Here is a 15,013-nt window from a genome sequence, read left to right on the forward strand (position 1 = left end):
TGACATCCTGGAATCCTTCCGGAACTCCCTCCCCTCTCAGACTCTCGAGGTTTCCTCCAGCGTGTCGGTTCCCACAGACCAGACCTTTGGTCTGAGACCTGACAGTCCAGATGGCACGCATGCTGCCCCGTGGCGGCGGTGTCCCGGCTTGGGACAAGAGGAGGCCCCACGGTGCGGGCTGGGGCGGCAGGCACCGCGGCGGGCGCTGAGGGTGGGGGTGATCCGCCGGACGGCCGCCCCGCCGCCGCGCTCCCAGCAAGGGGACAGAGCAACAGGCAAAAAAAAAAAAAAAAGCCTAGGGCACCCGGGATTCCCAGGCGGTCTCCCATCCAAGTACTAACCAGGCCCGACGCTGCTTAGCTTCTGAGAGCAGACGAGATGGGGCGCGTTCGGGGTGGTGTGGCCGTAGACCGCGGAGGGCGCCCCTGCCCCGCTCAAGAGGCCAGCCTCACCGCGCTTCCCCGCGATAGCGCTGACCCGCGCCGGGCCTGTGGAGTTCGCCGGCCCGGTCGGGCGGACTCCGGAGGACTGAGGTGAGGGACGTGGCGGGGCGGGGTGGGATGGGGGGCTGTCTACACACACACACACACACACACAGACACGATGCGCCTCCACGGCTGGACCCGCCAAGGTGGAGACCTTCCAGCCCCCCTCCTCTCCTCACCTCGCCTCCTTCACCTACCCGCCCCCACCCCCAGCGCGCGGCCGCTGACTGCGCACGCGCGCTCACCCTTTGACCCCAGCCAGGGGCCGCCCTCCCGCACAACCCCTGTCAGCTGCGCCCCCGCCCTGTGGGTGGGCTGCCGCCTATTCCCCAGGGCCAGGGCTGGGGCACAGCGCATGGGGGAGGGGAGCGAGTGTAGGGGCGTCTCTCGGGATGTGTCCCATGGCTGGGGTGGGGCGGGGCGGGGTGGTTTGGGGGGCGCTGAAGAAATCAGTCCCCTCCATCTCCTACCTCTGGAAAACCCCCAAGCCCTTGGAGAACTGCCGGCACCGCTCCCGTGGGGGCCGGGACCCTGCTCTGTGTCCTCCTGTGGCCCAGTCCAAGGGGCCTGGGCCTGGCCCGGGGCTGGATTGGACCCCAACCACCCTCGGGTGTGGACTTGCTAAAAGCCGGCGATTAGATATTGGATTCGAGCTTCCTTGAGGTCATTTCACTAATGAAGGCACCGAAAAGAGTTTCCTAATCCATCTGTGAGGGTGGCAACTGAAAGAGAATTTTAAAGCTGACAGAATAGGCGAGGAAAGGCATAGGAGATTTCCACACCCAGTAAGGAAGACTTTCCCGAAATGGAAGAAAGAAACGAGCAAACAGAGACACCGGTAGCCCGCCCGGATCAGAGTCTGCTCCTTAGAGAAAGCACCCTGACCAGGTTCACCCGTGGGTGGGTGGCGAGCCAGTGGCATTCAGAAGCGCGAGGCCCCCAGTCCGTGCAGAAGACACCTGCACTCGGGTGTGTGTGGCGGCAGGATTCCCAAGCAGCTCCAAATGGTAATCCAAAGAGAAGCCAGGGAGTTCCCAAGGCCCCAGGTGTCCTCAGCCCACGACTGGCTGCTGGGGGAATGCGAAGCCCGGCTCCTTGTCTCAGAGCGGGACAACCAGGAGGTGGGACGTACACCCCGGGGTTCCCAGGAGGATCAGGCTGAAGCTGGTACTTGGCCTGAAAATGTCCCCTCGCATGGGCACCCCCTTCCGCTTCCGGCTCCTCTACTCCCGGTGCCCCTCCATCCAGGGGCCAGACTTTAAGAAGTCACCCGCAGGAGAATCCTGGTCCCAAAGGAGCCTTCTGGGGGACCCGTGCTGAGAGAGGGTGTGGGCATGGCCCGCTGGGGCTCTGCCCGGCCCAGGGCTGGGAGATGCCACCTCCCAGCTCCGGGTCCCTGCAGGAAGCGTTGGCAAGCACAGGGCCAGTCCCCCAAAGGCCCAGGTGCAGGGAGCCCAGGCCAAGCAGCCTGTGGAAGAAGCCACATGCCGTGCCACCCCGGGAACACGACTGCAGGTCGCGGCCCCTCCCGCCTCCTCCCCGACATGGCGCAGGGCTCAGAGACACCTGAGACGCTGCTACCAAAGTCCAAAGGGCATCGGTTGCTCCTCCAAAGCACCCGAGCAGACCGCGTTGTCCAGCCAGCCCCTGGGCCTCCCTGGGGTGCCCAGCACAAAAGTGCAGACAACCACCGGACTCGCAATATCAGTTTGAGGATGTTTCTGCCACTCTAAGGACCCGCAGGCCAGCTGGGCCTTCAGGCAGGACAGAGAGCCCCGGAATCCGACGTGGAGAGCTGCGTGGACGTCCCCATCAGGAGGCGGTCCCCACCTCCGAGGCTCTCCCCTTGCGGGGAGCGGCAGCCCCAGGGCCTCAGGGAAGACACCAGGCTGGGCCCCCCGCGGCACAGCGGGGCACGTCCCCGTCCCCGGCAGGGGACTTAGCGATGCCTGCGCCAGACTGCTGCGGCCGCCCTGCTGCCGGGTTCCTGGAGGGCTTCCTGGAAGCAGCGTCCACACCAAGCCCCTGGAAGGCCCAGGCGACGGAGGAGCCGGTCAGGCAGGGGCCGAGGACGGTGACGGGCGGGGAGGAGCGTGTCAGGCAGGGGCCGAGGACGGTGACAGGCCGGGCGGGAAGGAGCCGGTCAGGCAGGGGCCCAGGACAGTGACGGGCCTGGCCGGGGAGGAGCGGAGCGAGTCAGGCAGTGGCCCAGGTGGTGGGCCGGGCGGGGACGAGCCTGTCAGGCAGGGGCAGAGGACGGTGACGGTGACGGTGACGGTGACGGGCCGGGGCGGGAAGGGGCCGGTCAGGCAGGGGCAGGGGCCGAGGACAGTGACGGGCCTGGCGGGGGAGGAGCGCGTCAGGCAGGGGCAGAGGAGACGGGCTGGGTAAGGGGTAGGGTGACAGTTAGGGCACAATTCACAATCGCAAAGATGTGGAAGCGACCCGAGTGCCCATCCATCCAGGAGTGCATTAATAACATGCGGCGCGTGGACACCACGGAGTGCCATTCGGCTGTGAGGAGCAGCGGTGAGAGCGCGCCTCTCGTGTTCTCCTGGCCAGAGCTGGAACCCGTTCCAGTAGGCCAGGTATCCCAAGAACGGACACACGAGCACCACGTGCGCGCGCTCACCGGCAAATTGGTACGAACGGATGGACACCTAAGTGGACAGCGAGGAATCACCTTCATCGGGTGGGTGTCGGGCGGGCGTGGGGAGGGGGTGGGCATACACATGCATTAGGGAGGGGGTGGGTGCGCACCGACTGGGGGATGGGCGCACTTGAAGCTCTGACCAGAGGGGGGAGGCGGGGAAAGAGCAATGCACCCGACCTGAACATTGGTACCCCCACAATACGCTGGGAGAAAATGAGAAATAAATAAGGAGACAGGGGGGAGGGGGGCACGGGCAACACATGTCACCTCAATACTTGTACTCCCATCATCTGCTTGAAAAGAGAGAGAAAAGAAAATGCAATCATAGAGATAAGAGACACTTTCTAAGAAAATGAATCCGAAAAGAAAAGTAAAAGGAGGCCTGTCGAGCAGGTCTGGGTGTGACTCCGGATCCCCCAACCTCCAGTGCCACCACCAGAGATTCCTGCCTGTAGCCCATAGAACCCCAAAAGCAACGGGACGAGTTCTGGTCACATACTCGCTCAAAGTGACATCCTGGAATCCTTCCGGAACTCCCTCCCCTCTCAGACTCTCGAGGTTTCCTCCAGCGTGTCGGTTCCCACAGACCAGACCTTTGGTCTGAGACCTGACAGTCCAGATGGCACGCATGCTGCCCCGTGGCGGCGGTGTCCCCGCTTGGGACAAGAGGAGGCCCCACGGTGCGGGCTGGGGCGGCAGGCACCGCGGCGGGCGCTGAGGGTGGGGGTGATCCGCCGGACGGCCGCCCCGCCGCCGCGCTCCCAGCAAGGGGACAGAGCAACAGGCAAAAAAAAAAAAAAAAAGCCTAGGGCACCCGGGATTCCCAGGCGGTCTCCCATCCAAGTACTAACCAGGCCCGACGCTGCTTAGCTTCTGAGAGCAGACGAGATGGGGCGCGTTCGGGGTGGTGTGGCCGTAGACCGCGGAGGGCGCCCCTGCCCCGCTCAAGAGGCCAGCCTCACCGCGCTTCCCCGCGATAGCGCTGACCCGCGCCGGGCCTGTGGAGTTCGCCGGCCCGGTCGGGCGGACTCCGGAGGACTGAGGTGAGGGACGTGGCGGGGCGGGGTGGGATGGGGGGCTGTCTACACACACACACACACACACACAGACACGATGCGCCTCCACGGCTGGACCCGCCAAGGTGGAGACCTTCCAGCCCCCCTCCTCTCCTCACCTCGCCTCCTTCACCTACCCGCCCCCACCCCCAGCGCGCGGCCGCTGACTGCGCACGCGCGCTCACCCTTTGACCCCAGCCAGGGGCCGCCCTCCCGCACAACCCCTGTCAGCTGCGCCCCCGCCCTGTGGGTGGGCTGCCGCCTATTCCCCAGGGCCAGGGCTGGGGCACAGCGCATGGGGGAGGGGAGCGAGTGTAGGGGCGTCTCTCGGGATGTGTCCCATGGCTGGGGTGGGGCGGGGCGGGGTGGTTTGGGGGGCGCTGAAGAAATCAGTCCCCTCCATCTCCTACCTCTGGAAAACCCCCAAGCCCTTGGAGAACTGCCGGCACCGCTCCCGTGGGGGCCGGGACCCTGCTCTGTGTCCTCCTGTGGCCCAGTCCAAGGGGCCTGGGCCTGGCCCGGGGCTGGATTGGACCCCAACCACCCTCGGGTGTGGACTTGCTAAAAGCCGGCGATTAGATATTGGATTCGAGCTTCCTTGAGGTCATTTCACTAATGAAGGCACCGAAAAGAGTTTCCTAATCCATCTGTGAGGGTGGCAACTGAAAGAGAATTTTAAAGCTGACAGAATAGGCGAGGAAAGGCATAGGAGATTTCCACACCCAGTAAGGAAGACTTTCCCGAAATGGAAGAAAGAAACGAGCAAACAGAGACACCGGTAGCCCGCCCGGATCAGAGTCTGCTCCTTAGAGAAAGCACCCTGACCAGGTTCACCCGTGGGTGGGTGGCGAGCCAGTGGCATTCAGAAGCGCGAGGCCCCCAGTCCGTGCAGAAGACACCTGCACTCGGGTGTGTGTGGCGGCAGGATTCCCAAGCAGCTCCAAATGGTAATCCAAAGAGAAGCCAGGGAGTTCCCAAGGCCCCAGGTGTCCTCAGCCCACGACTGGCTGCTGGGGGAATGCGAAGCCCGGCTCCTTGTCTCAGAGCGGGACAACCAGGAGGTGGGACGTACACCCCGGGGTTCCCAGGAGGATCAGGCTGAAGCTGGTACTTGGCCTGAAAATGTCCCCTCGCATGGGCACCCCCTTCCGCTTCCGGCTCCTCTACTCCCGGTGCCCCTCCATCCAGGGGCCAGACTTTAAGAAGTCACCCGCAGGAGAATCCTGGTCCCAAAGGAGCCTTCTGGGGGACCCGTGCTGAGAGAGGGTGTGGGCATGGCCCGCTGGGGCTCTGCCCGGCCCAGGGCTGGGAGATGCCACCTCCCAGCTCCGGGTCCCTGCAGGAAGCGTTGGCAAGCACAGGGCCAGTCCCCCAAAGGCCCAGGTGCAGGGAGCCCAGGCCAAGCAGCCTGTGGAAGAAGCCACATGCCGTGCCACCCCGGGAACACGACTGCAGGTCGCGGACCCTCCCGCCTCCTCCCCGACATGGCGCAGGGCTCAGAGACACCTGAGACGCTGCTACCAAAGTCCAAAGGGCATCGGTTGCTCCTCCAAAGCACCCGAGCAGACCGCGTTGTCCAGCCAGCCCCTGGGCCTCCCTGGGGTGCCCAGCACAAAAGTGCAGACAACCACCGGACTCGCAATATCAGTTTGAGGATGTTTCTGCCACTCTAAGGACCCGCAGGCCAGCTGGGCCTTCAGGCAGGACAGAGAGCCCCGGAATCCGACGTGGAGAGCTGCGTGGACGTCCCCATCAGGAGGCGGTCCCCACCTCCGAGGCTCTCCCCTTGCGGGGAGCGGCAGCCCCAGGGCCTCAGGGAAGACACCAGGCTGGGCCCCCCGCGGCACAGCGGGGCACGTCCCCGTCCCCGGCAGGGGACTTAGCGATGCCTGCGCCAGACTGCTGCGGCCGCCCTGCTGCCGGGTTCCTGGAGGGCTTCCTGGAAGCAGCGTCCACACCAAGCCCCTGGAAGGCCCAGGCGACGGAGGAGCCGGTCAGGCAGGGGCCGAGGACGGTGACGGGCGGGGAGGAGCGTGTCAGGCAGGGGCAGAGGACGGTGACAGGCCGGGCGGGAAGGAGCCGGTCAGGCAGGGGCCCAGGACAGTGACGGGCCTGGCCGGGGAGGAGCGGAGCGAGTCAGGCAGTGGCCCAGGTGGTGGGCCGGGCGGGGACGAGCCTGTCAGGCAGGGGCAGAGGACGGTGACGGTGACGGTGACGGGCCGGGGCGGGAAGGGGCCGGTCAGGCAGGGGCAGGGGCCGAGGACAGTGACGGGCCTGGCGGGGGAGGAGCGCGTCAGGCAGGGGCAGAGGAGACGGGCTGGGTAAGGGGTAGGGTGACAGTTAGGGCACAATTCACAATCGCAAAGATGTGGAAGCGACCCGAGTGCCCATCCATCCAGGAGTGCATTAATAACATGCGGCGCGTGGACACCACGGAGTGCCATTCGGCTGTGAGGAGCAGCGGTGAGAGCGCGCCTCTCGTGTTCTCCTGGCCAGAGCTGGAACCCGTTCCAGTAGGCCAGGTATCCCAAGAACGGACACACGAGCACCACGTGCGCGCGCTCACCGGCAAATTGGTACGAACGGATGGACACCTAAGTGGACAGCGAGGAATCACCTTCATCGGGTGGGTGTCGGGCGGGCGTGGGGAGGGGGTGGGCATACACATGCATTAGGGAGGGGGTGGGTGCGCACCGACTGGGGGATGGGCGCACTTGAAGCTCTGACCCGAGGGGGGAGGCGGGGAAAGAGCAATGCACCCGACCTGAACATTGGTACCCCCACAATACGCTGGGAGAAAATGAGAAATAAATAAGGAGACAGGGGGGAGGGGGGCACGGGCAACACATGTCACCTCAATACTTGTACTCCCATCATCTGCTTGAAAAGAGAGAGAAAAGAAAATGCAATCATAGAGATAAGAGACACTTTCTAAGAAAATGAATCCGAAAAGAAAAGTAAAAGGAGGCCTGTCGAGCAGGTCTGGGTGTGACTCCGGATCCCCCAACCTCCAGTGCCACCACCAGAGATTCCTGCGTGTAGCCCATAGAACCCCAAAAGCAACGGGACGAGTTCTGGTCACATACTCGCTCAAAGTGACATCCTGGAATCCTTCCGGAACTCCCTCCCCTCTCAGACTCTCGAGGTTTCCTCCAGCGTGTCGGTTCCCACAGACCAGACCTTTGGTCTGAGACCTGACAGTCCAGATGGCACGCATGCTGCCCCGTGGCGGCGGTGTCCCCGCTTGGGACAAGAGGAGGCCCCACGGTGCGGGCTGGGGCGGCAGGCACCGCGGCGGGCGCTGAGGGTGGGGGTGATCCGCCGGACGGCCGCCCCGCCGCTGCGCTCCCAGCAAGGGGACAGAGCAACAGGCAAAAAAAAAAAAAAAAAGCCTAGGGCACCCGGGATTCCCAGGCGGTCTCCTATCCAAGTACTAACCAGGCCCGACGCTGCTTAGCTTCTGAGAGCAGACGAGATGGGGCGCGTTCGGGGTGGTGTGGCCGTAGACCGCGGAGGGCGCCCCTGCCCCGCTCAAGAGGCCAGCCTCACCGCGCTTCCCCGCGATAGCGCTGACCCGCGCCGGGCCTGTGGAGTTCGCCGGCCCGGTCGGGCGGACTCCGGAGGACTGAGGTGAGGGACGTGGCGGGGCGGGGTGGGATGGGGGGCTGTCTACACACACACACACACACACACAGACACGATGCGCCTCCACGGCTGGACCCGCCAAGGTGGAGACCTTCCAGCCCCCCTCCTCTCCTCACCTCGCCTCCTTCACCTACCCGCCCCCACCCCCAGCGCGCGGCCGCTGACTGCGCACGCGCGCTCACCCTTTGACCCCAGCCAGGGGCCGCCCTCCCGCACAACCCCTGTCAGCTGCGCCCCCGCCCTGTGGGTGGGCTGCCGCCTATTCCCCAGGGCCAGGGCTGGGGCACAGCGCATGGGGGAGGGGAGCGAGTGTAGGGGCGTCTCTCGGGATGTGTCCCATGGCTGGGGTGGGGCGGGGCGGGGTGGTTTGGGGGGCGCTGAAGAAATCAGTCCCCTCCATCTCCTACCTCTGGAAAACCCCCAAGCCCTTGGAGAACTGCCGGCACCGCTCCCGTGGGGGCCGGGACCCTGCTCTGTGTCCTCCTGTGGCCCAGTCCAAGGGGCCTGGGCCTGGCCCGGGGCTGGATTGGACCCCAACCACCCTCGGGTGTGGACTTGCTAAAAGCCGGCGATTAGATATTGGATTCGAGCTTCCTTGAGGTCATTTCACTAATGAAGGCACCGAAAAGAGTTTCCTAATCCATCTGTGAGGGTGGCAACTGAAAGAGAATTTTAAAGCTGACAGAATAGGCGAGGAAAGGCATAGGAGATTTCCACACCCAGTAAGGAAGACTTTCCCGAAATGGAAGAAAGAAACGAGCAAACAGAGACACCGGTAGCCCGCCCGGATCAGAGTCTGCTCCTTAGAGAAAGCACCCTGACCAGGTTCACCCGTGGGTGGGTGGCGAGCCAGTGGCATTCAGAAGCGCGAGGCCCCCAGTCCGTGCAGAAGACACCTGCACTCGGGTGTGTGTGGCGGCAGGATTCCCAAGCAGCTCCAAATGGTAATCCAAAGAGAAGCCAGGGAGTTCCCAAGGCCCCAGGTGTCCTCAGCCCACGACTGGCTGCTGGGGGAATGCGAAGCCCGGCTCCTTGTCTCAGAGCGGGACAACCAGGAGGTGGGACGTACACCCCGGGGTTCCCAGGAGGATCAGGCTGAAGCTGGTACTTGGCCTGAAAATGTCCCCTCGCATGGGCACCCCCTTCCGCTTCCGGCTCCTCTACTCCCGGTGCCCCTCCATCCAGGGGCCAGACTTTAAGAAGTCACCCGCAGGAGAATCCTGGTCCCAAAGGAGCCTTCTGGGGGACCCGTGCTGAGAGAGGGTGTGGGCATGGCCCGCTGGGGCTCTGCCCGGCCCAGGGCTGGGAGATGCCACCTCCCAGCTCCGGGTCCCTGCAGGAAGCGTTGGCAAGCACAGGGCCAGTCCCCCAAAGGCCCAGGTGCAGGGAGCCCAGGCCAAGCAGCCTGTGGAAGAAGCCACATGCCGTGCCACCCCGGGAACACGACTGCAGGTCGCGGACCCTCCCGCCTCCTCCCCGACATGGCGCAGGGCTCAGAGACACCTGAGACGCTGCTACCAAAGTCCAAAGGGCATCGGTTGCTCCTCCAAAGCACCCGAGCAGACCGCGTTGTCCAGCCAGCCCCTGGGCCTCCCTGGGGTGCCCAGCACAAAAGTGCAGACAACCACCGGACTCGCAATATCAGTTTGAGGATGTTTCTGCCACTCTAAGGACCCGCAGGCCAGCTGGGCCTTCAGGCAGGACAGAGAGCCCCGGAATCCGACGTGGAGAGCTGCGTGGACGTCCCCATCAGGAGGCGGTCCCCACCTCCGAGGCTCTCCCCTTGCGGGGAGCGGCAGCCCCAGGGCCTCAGGGAAGACACCAGGCTGGGCCCCCCGCGGCACAGCGGGGCACGTCCCCGTCCCCGGCAGGGGACTTAGCGATGCCTGCGCCAGACTGCTGCGGCCGCCCTGCTGCCGGGTTCCTGGAGGGCTTCCTGGAAGCAGCGTCCACACCAAGCCCCTGGAAGGCCCAGGCGACGGAGGAGCCGGTCAGGCAGGGGCCGAGGACGGTGACGGGCGGGGAGGAGCGTGTCAGGCAGGGGCAGAGGACGGTGACAGGCCGGGCGGGAAGGAGCCGGTCAGGCAGGGGCCCAGGACAGTGACGGGCCTGGCCGGGGAGGAGCGGAGCGAGTCAGGCAGTGGCCCAGGTGGTGGGCCGGGCGGGGACGAGCCTGTCAGGCAGGGGCAGAGGACGGTGACGGTGACGGTGACGGGCCGGGGCGGGAAGGGGCCGGTCAGGCAGGGGCAGGGGCCGAGGACAGTGACGGGCCTGGCGGGGGAGGAGCGCGTCAGGCAGGGGCAGAGGAGACGGGCTGGGTAAGGGGTAGGGTGACAGTTAGGGCACAATTCACAATCGCAAAGATGTGGAAGCGACCCGAGTGCCCATCCATCCAGGAGTGCATTAATAACATGCGGCGCGTGGACACCACGGAGTGCCATTCGGCTGTGAGGAGCAGCGGTGAGAGCGCGCCTCTCGTGTTCTCCTGGCCAGAGCTGGAACCCGTTCCAGTAGGCCAGGTATCCCAAGAACGGACACACGAGCACCACGTGCGCGCGCTCACCGGCAAATTGGTACGAACGGATGGACACCTAAGTGGACAGCGAGGAATCACCTTCATCGGGTGGGTGTCGGGCGGGCGTGGGGAGGGGGTGGGCATACACATGCATTAGGGAGGGGGTGGGTGCGCACCGACTGGGGGATGGGCGCACTTGAAGCTCTGACCCGAGGGGGGAGGCGGGGAAAGAGCAATGCACCCGACCTGAACATTGGTACCCCCACAATACGCTGGGAGAAAATGAGAAATAAATAAGGAGACAGGGGGGAGGGGGGCACGGGCAACACATGTCACCTCAATACTTGTACTCCCATCATCTGCTTGAAAAGAGAGAGAAAAGAAAATGCAATCATAGAGATAAGAGACACTTTCTAAGAAAATGAATCCGAAAAGAAAAGTAAAAGGAGGCCTGTCGAGCAGGTCTGGGTGTGACTCCGGATCCCCCAACCTCCAGTGCCACCACCAGAGATTCCTGCCTGTAGCCCATAGAACCCCAAAAGCAACGGGACGAGTTCTGGTCACATACTCGCTCAAAGTGACATCCTGGAATCCTTCCGGAACTCCCTCCCCTCTCAGACTCTCGAGGTTTCCTCCAGCGTGTCGGTTCCCACAGACCAGACCTTTGGTCTGAGACCTGACAGTCCAGATGGCACGCATGCTGCCCCGTGGCGGCGGTGTCCCGGCTTGGGACAAGAGGAGGCCCCACGGTGCGGGCTGGGGCGGCAGGCACCGCGGCGGGCGCTGAGGGTGGGGGTGATCCGCCGGACGGCCGCCCCGCCGCCGCGCTCCCAGCAAGGGGACAGAGCAACAGGCAAAAAAAAAAAAAAAAGCCTAGGGCACCCGGGATTCCCAGGCGGTCTCCCATCCAAGTACTAACCAGGCCCGACGCTGCTTAGCTTCTGAGAGCAGACGAGATGGGGCGCGTTCGGGGTGGTGTGGCCGTAGACCGCGGAGGGCGCCCCTGCCCCGCTCAAGAGGCCAGCCTCACCGCGCTTCCCCGCGATAGCGCTGACCCGCGCCGGGCCTGTGGAGTTCGCCGGCCCGGTCGGGCGGACTCCGGAGGACTGAGGTGAGGGACGTGGCGGGGCGGGGTGGGATGGGGGGCTGTCTACACACACACACACACACACACAGACACGATGCGCCTCCACGGCTGGACCCGCCAAGGTGGAGACCTTCCAGCCCCCCTCCTCTCCTCACCTCGCCTCCTTCACCTACCCGCCCCCACCCCCAGCGCGCGGCCGCTGACTGCGCACGCGCGCTCACCCTTTGACCCCAGCCAGGGGCCGCCCTCCCGCACAACCCCTGTCAGCTGCGCCCCCGCCCTGTGGGTGGGCTGCCGCCTATTCCCCAGGGCCAGGGCTGGGGCACAGCGCATGGGGGAGGGGAGCGAGTGTAGGGGCGTCTCTCGGGATGTGTCCCATGGCTGGGGTGGGGCGGGGCGGGGTGGTTTGGGGGGCGCTGAAGAAATCAGTCCCCTCCATCTCCTACCTCTGGAAAACCCCCAAGCCCTTGGAGAACTGCCGGCACCGCTCCCGTGGGGGCCGGGACCCTGCTCTGTGTCCTCCTGTGGCCCAGTCCAAGGGGCCTGGGCCTGGCCCGGGGCTGGATTGGACCCCAACCACCCTCGGGTGTGGACTTGCTAAAAGCCGGCGATTAGATATTGGATTCGAGCTTCCTTGAGGTCATTTCACTAATGAAGGCACCGAAAAGAGTTTCCTAATCCATCTGTGAGGGTGGCAACTGAAAGAGAATTTTAAAGCTGACAGAATAGGCGAGGAAAGGCATAGGAGATTTCCACACCCAGTAAGGAAGACTTTCCCGAAATGGAAGAAAGAAACGAGCAAACAGAGACACCGGTAGCCCGCCCGGATCAGAGTCTGCTCCTTAGAGAAAGCACCCTGACCAGGTTCACCCGTGGGTGGGTGGCGAGCCAGTGGCATTCAGAAGCGCGAGGCCCCCAGTCCGTGCAGAAGACACCTGCACTCGGGTGTGTGTGGCGGCAGGATTCCCAAGCAGCTCCAAATGGTAATCCAAAGAGAAGCCAGGGAGTTCCCAAGGCCCCAGGTGTCCTCAGCCCACGACTGGCTGCTGGGGGAATGCGAAGCCCGGCTCCTTGTCTCAGAGCGGGACAAGCAGGAGGTGGGACGTACACCCCGGGGTTCCCAGGAGGATCAGGCTGAAGCTGGTACTTGGCCTGAAAATGTCCCCTCGCATGGGCACCCCCTTCCGCTTCCGGCTCCTCTACTCCCGGTGCCCCTCCATCCAGGGGCCAGACTTTAAGAAGTCACCCGCAGGAGAATCCTGGTCCCAAAGGAGCCTTCTGGGGGACCCGTGCTGAGAGAGGGTGTGGGCATGGCCCGCTGGGGCTCTGCCCGGCCCAGGGCTGGGAGATGCCACCTCCCAGCTCCGGGTCCCTGCAGGAAGCGTTGGCAAGCACAGGGCCAGTCCCCCAAAGGCCCAGGTGCAGGGAGCCCAGGCCAAGCAGCCTGTGGAAGAAGCCACATGCCGTGCCACCCCGGGAACACGACTGCAGGTCGCGGCCCCTCCCGCCTCCTCCCCGACATGGCGCAGGGCTCAGAGACACCTGAGACGCTGCTACCAAAGTCCAAAGGGCATCGGTTGCTCCTCCAAAGCACCCGAGCAGACCGCGTTGTCCAGCCAGCCCCTGGGCCTCCCTGGGGTGCCCAGCACAAAAGTGCAGACAACCACCGGACTCGCAATATCAGTTTGAGGATGTTTCTGCCACTCTAAGGACCCGCAGGCCAGCTGGGCCTTCAGGCAGGACAGAGAGCCCCGGAATCCGACGTGGAGAGCTGCGTGGACGTCCCCATCAGGAGGCGGTCCCCACCTCCGAGGCTCTCCCCTTGCGGGGAGCGGCAGCCCCAGGGCCTCAGGGAAGACACCAGGCTGGGCCCCCCGCGGCACAGCGGGGCACGTCCCCGTCCCCGGCAGGGGACTTAGCGATGCCTGCGCCAGACTGCTGCGGCCGCCCTGCTGCCGGGTTCCTGGAGGGCTTCCTGGAAGCAGCGTCCACACCAAGCCCCTGGAAGGCCCAGGCGACGGAGGAGCCGGTCAGGCAGGGGCCGAGGACGGTGACGGGCGGGGAGGAGCGTGTCAGGCAGGGGCAGAGGACGGTGACAGGCCGGGCGGGAAGGAGCCGGTCAGGCAGGGGCCCAGGACAGTGACGGGCCTGGCCGGGGAGGAGCGGAGCGAGTCAGGCAGTGGCCCAGGTGGTGGGCCGGGCGGGGACGAGCCTGTCAGGCAGGGGCAGAGGACGGTGACGGTGACGGTGACGGGCCGGGGCGGGAAGGGGCCGGTCAGGCAGGGGCAGGGGCCGAGGACAGTGACGGGCCTGGCGGGGGAGGAGCGCGTCAGGCAGGGGCAGAGGAGACGGGCTGGGTAAGGGGTAGGGTGACAGTTAGGGCACAATTCACAATCGCAAAGATGTGGAAGCGACCCGAGTGCCCATCCATCCAGGAGTGCATTAATAACATGCGGCGCGTGGACACCACGGAGTGCCATTCGGCTGTGAGGAGCAGCGGTGAGAGCGCGCCTCTCGTGTTCTCCTGGCCAGAGCTGGAACCCGTTCCAGTAGGCCAGGTATCCCAAGAACGGACACACGAGCACCACGTGCGCGCGCTCACCGGCAAATTGGTACGAACGGATGGACACCTAAGTGGACAGCGAGGAATCACCTTCATCGGGTGGGTGTCGGGCGGGCGTGGGGAGGGGGTGGGCATACACATGCATTAGGGAGGGGGTGGGTGCGCACCGACTGGGGGATGGGCGCACTTGAAGCTCTGACCAGAGGGGGGAGGCGGGGAAAGAGCAATGCACCCGACCTGAACATTGGTACCCCCACAATACGCTGGGAGAAAATGAGAAATAAATAAGGAGACAGGGGGGAGGGGGGCACGGGCAACACATGTCACCTCAATACTTGTACTCCCATCATCTGCTTGAAAAGAGAGAGAAAAGAAAATGCAATCATAGAGATAAGAGACACTTTCTAAGAAAATGAATCCGAAAAGAAAAGTAAAAGGAGGCCTGTCGAGCAGGTCTGGGTGTGACTCCGGATCCCCCAACCTCCAGTGCCACCACCAGAGATTCCTGCCTGTAGCCCATAGAACCCCAAAAGCAACGGGACGAGTTCTGGTCACATACTCGCTCAAAGTGACATCCTGGAATCCTTCCGGAACTCCCTCCCCTCTCAGACTCTCGAGGTTTCCTCCAGCGTGTCGGTTCCCACAGACCAGACCTTTGGTCTGAGACCTGACAGTCCAGATGGCACGCATGCTGCCCCGTGGCGGCGGTGTCCCCGCTTGGGACAAGAGGAGGCCCCACGGTGCGGGCTGGGGCGGCAGGCACCGCGGCGGGCGCTGAGGGTGGGGGTGATCCGCCGGACGGCCGCCCCGCCGCCGCGCTCCCAGCAAGGGGACAGAGCAACAGGCAAAAAAAAAAAAAAAAAAGCCTAGGGCACCCGGGATTCCCAGGCGGTCTCCTATCCAAGTACTAACCAGGCCCGACGCTGCTTAGCTTCTGAGAGCAGACGAGATGGGGCGCGTTCGGGGTGGTGTGGCCGTAGACCGCGGAGGGCGCCCCTGCCCCGCTCAAG

At 64.5% G+C, this 15,013-nt stretch overlaps 5 pseudogenes; all 5 read right to left on the reverse strand.

The window, feature by feature from the left end:
• Positions 1 to 292: 292 nt before the first annotated feature.
• Positions 293 to 411, reverse strand: LOC142864480 (uncharacterized; annotated as a pseudogene).
• Positions 412 to 3,940: 3,529 nt separating this feature from the next.
• Positions 3,941 to 4,059, reverse strand: LOC142864481 (uncharacterized; annotated as a pseudogene).
• Positions 4,060 to 7,582: 3,523 nt separating this feature from the next.
• On the reverse strand, positions 7,583 to 7,701 carry LOC142864601 (uncharacterized; annotated as a pseudogene).
• A 3,522-nt stretch (positions 7,702 to 11,223) lies between these two features.
• Positions 11,224 to 11,342, reverse strand: LOC142864483 (uncharacterized; annotated as a pseudogene).
• A 3,524-nt stretch (positions 11,343 to 14,866) lies between these two features.
• On the reverse strand, positions 14,867 to 14,985 carry LOC142864602 (uncharacterized; annotated as a pseudogene).
• Positions 14,986 to 15,013: the final 28 nt, after the last annotated feature.

This window comes from Microcebus murinus, chromosome 25 (genome assembly GCF_040939455.1).
Source record: "Microcebus murinus isolate Inina chromosome 25, M.murinus_Inina_mat1.0, whole genome shotgun sequence".
Taxonomy (NCBI): domain Eukaryota; kingdom Metazoa; phylum Chordata; class Mammalia; order Primates; family Cheirogaleidae; genus Microcebus; species Microcebus murinus.